The sequence below is a fragment of the Hyperolius riggenbachi genome, chromosome 4 (assembly GCF_040937935.1).
Source record: "Hyperolius riggenbachi isolate aHypRig1 chromosome 4, aHypRig1.pri, whole genome shotgun sequence".
NCBI lineage: Eukaryota > Metazoa > Chordata > Amphibia > Anura > Hyperoliidae > Hyperolius > Hyperolius riggenbachi.
In genome coordinates, this window is record NC_090649.1 from 103,640,799 (window position 1) to 103,643,298 (window position 2,500).

The 2,500-nt window shown below is 45.9% G+C and overlaps 9 non-coding genes across 9 annotated transcripts in view; all 9 read right to left on the minus strand.

The window, feature by feature from the left end:
- TRNAP-UGG (transfer RNA proline (anticodon UGG)) overlaps window positions 1-53 on the minus strand; it is a 72-nt gene extending 19 nt beyond the window's left edge. Inside the window, exon 1 of the tRNA in view lies at window positions 1-53. This exon is cut by the window's left edge and continues 19 nt beyond it. This is a non-coding gene — a tRNA (tRNA-Pro).
- A 121-nt stretch (window positions 54-174) lies between these two features.
- TRNAP-CGG (transfer RNA proline (anticodon CGG)) lies at window positions 175-246 on the minus strand. The gene has a single exon. It is a non-coding gene; the product is annotated as a tRNA-Pro (tRNA).
- A 135-nt stretch (window positions 247-381) lies between these two features.
- Window positions 382-453, minus strand: TRNAP-AGG (transfer RNA proline (anticodon AGG)). Its single transcript has one exon. It is a non-coding gene; the product is annotated as a tRNA-Pro (tRNA).
- Window positions 454-938: 485 nt separating this feature from the next.
- Window positions 939-1,010, minus strand: TRNAP-UGG (transfer RNA proline (anticodon UGG)). Its single transcript has one exon. It is a non-coding gene; the product is annotated as a tRNA-Pro (tRNA).
- Window positions 1,011-1,131: 121 nt separating this feature from the next.
- TRNAP-CGG (transfer RNA proline (anticodon CGG)) lies at window positions 1,132-1,203 on the minus strand. The gene has a single exon. It is a non-coding gene; the product is annotated as a tRNA-Pro (tRNA).
- A 135-nt stretch (window positions 1,204-1,338) lies between these two features.
- On the minus strand, window positions 1,339-1,410 carry TRNAP-AGG (transfer RNA proline (anticodon AGG)). Its single transcript has one exon. It is a non-coding gene; the product is annotated as a tRNA-Pro (tRNA).
- Window positions 1,411-1,885: 475 nt separating this feature from the next.
- TRNAP-UGG (transfer RNA proline (anticodon UGG)) lies at window positions 1,886-1,957 on the minus strand. Its single transcript has one exon. It is a non-coding gene; the product is annotated as a tRNA-Pro (tRNA).
- Window positions 1,958-2,078: 121 nt separating this feature from the next.
- Window positions 2,079-2,150, minus strand: TRNAP-CGG (transfer RNA proline (anticodon CGG)). Its single transcript has one exon. It is a non-coding gene; the product is annotated as a tRNA-Pro (tRNA).
- Window positions 2,151-2,285: 135 nt separating this feature from the next.
- TRNAP-AGG (transfer RNA proline (anticodon AGG)) lies at window positions 2,286-2,357 on the minus strand. The gene has a single exon. It is a non-coding gene; the product is annotated as a tRNA-Pro (tRNA).
- Window positions 2,358-2,500: the final 143 nt, after the last annotated feature.

A 2,500-nucleotide genomic window follows, 5' to 3' on the forward strand; every position in this document is an offset into this window, starting at 1 on the left:
ACCCGGGACCTCTCGCACCCAAAGCGAGAATCATACCCCTAGAACAACGAGCCAGTTAGCAGCCCTGTAGCGACCTGTACCACCCAACCGATGTATATACATGTGTGGTAGTAGGTTCAAAGAAATTGCAAGGAGCATAACTATGAGCGTAGGCCATCACTATGCCTAAATCATGGGCTCGTCCGGGAATTGAACCCGGGACCTCTCGCACCCGAAGCGAGAATCATACCCCTAGATCAACGAGCCGACTCTGGCGACAGCAGTGGCAGTGAAAAGGACACAGAGTGGTGGAACAGGCTATAAGTGGGCTTTACTTGATTTCTTCACTTACTTTTAGCAAGAGCACTCTTTCGCTTCTGTTCAACACGTAGTTTAAAGGAAGGGCTCGTCCGGGATTTGAACCCGGGACCTCTCGCACCCTAAGCGAGAATCATACCCCTAGACCAACGAGCCAGATGGAAGCTAGGGTATAGAAACTGCATCCCCGGCTTGCACACTAAACACACACATGTGCCTTTATTTTTTTTTGTTTTTTTTTTATTTTTTGTTTTAACAGTAGCAAGTTCCTTCTATTGGCTAGATGAATGCTTTGCCTTTAAAGTGATAGATATGCTTAATATTAGTTGAAGCCATTTTTGGTAGATTAAAGATTTTATTGATACATATGTTTTGTTTAAAAAAGCTTCAAAATTGTGACCAGCAAAAACAATGTATGGGTGGTATACTGACACAAGCTCTGCAAGGGCTGCTCTAGGATCATGGGTGCCTTACATGCTAGCACAACATTTGCCAGTAGCATTTCAAAAAATGTTACTTAGGGCAAAAATAAAGTCCGTGCAGCACACACTCATCAACTATCATGAGGGGAACTAGAAAGAAGCCGTGCTACACCTCAGAGCCAAACGTTCCCCGTCCTGACATGGCAAGAGGAAAGACTTGGGCTCGTCCGGGATTTGAACCCGGGACTTCTCGCACCCAAAGCGAGAATCATACCCCTAGACCAACGAGCCAGTTAGCAGCCCTGTAGCGACCTGTACCACCCAACCGATGTAAATACATGTGTGGTAGTAGGTTCAAAGAAATTGCAAGGAGCATAACTATGAGCGTAGGCCATCACTATGCCTAAATCAAGGGCTCGTCCGGGAATTGAACCCGGGACCTCTCGCACCCGAAGCGAGAATCATACCCCTAGACCAACGAGCCGACTCTGGCGACAGCAGTGGCAGTGAAAAGGACACAGAGTGGTGGAACAGGCTATAAGTGGGCTTTACTTGATTTCTTCACTTACTTTTAGCAAGAGCACTCTTTCGCTTCTGTTCAACACGTAGTTTGAAGGAAGGGCTCGTCCGGGATTTGAACCCGGGACCTCTCGCACCCTAAGCGAGAATCATACCCCTAGACCAACGAGCCAGATGGAAGCTAGGGTATAGAAACTGCATCCCCGGCTTGCACACTAAACACACACATGTGCCTTTATTTTTTTTTTTTATTTTTTTTTAACAGTAGCAAGTTCCTTCTATTGGCTAGATGAATGCTTTGCCTTTAAAGTGATAGATATGCTTGATATTAGTTGAAGCCATTTTTGGTAGATTAAAGATTTTATTGATACATATGTTTTGTTTAAAAAAGCTTCAAAATTGTGACCAGCAAAAACAATGTATGGGTGGTATACTGACACAAGCTCTGCAAGGGCTGCTCTAGGATCATGGGTGCCTTACATGCTAGCACAACATTTGCCAGTAGCATTTCAAAAAATGTTACTTAGGGCAAAAATAAAGTCCGTGCAGCACACACTCATCAACTATCATGAGGGGAACTAGAAAGAAGCCGTGCTACACCTCAGAGTCAAACGTTCCCCGTCCTGACATGGCAAGAGGAAAGACTTGGGCTCGTCCGGGATTTGAACCCGGGACCTCTCGCACCCAAAGCGAGAATCATACCCCTAGAACAACGAGCCAGTTAGCAGCCCTGTAGCGACCTGTACCACCCAACCGATGTATATACATGTGTGGTAGTAGGTTCAAAGAAATTGCAAGGAGCATAACTATGAGCGTAGGCCAACACTATGCCTAAATCAAGGGCTCGTCCGGGAATTGAACCCGGGACCTCTCGCACCCGAAGCGAGAATCATACCCCTAGACCAACGAGCCGACTCTGGCGACAGCAGTGGCAGTGAAAAGGACACAGAGTGGTGGAACAGGCTATAAGTGGGCTTTACTTGATTTCTTCACTTACTTTTAGCAAGAGCACTCTTTCGCTTCTGTTCAACACGTAGTTTGAAGGAAGGGCTTGTCCGGGATTTGAACCCGGGACCTCTCGCACCCTAAGCGAGAATCATACCCCTAGACCAACGAGCCAGATGGAAGCTAGGGTATAGAAACTGCATCCCCGGCTTGCACACTAAACACACACATGTGCCTTTATTTTTTTTTTTTTTTTTTTTTTAACAGTAGCAAGTTCCTTCTATTGGCTAGATGAATGCTTTGCCTTTAAAGTGATA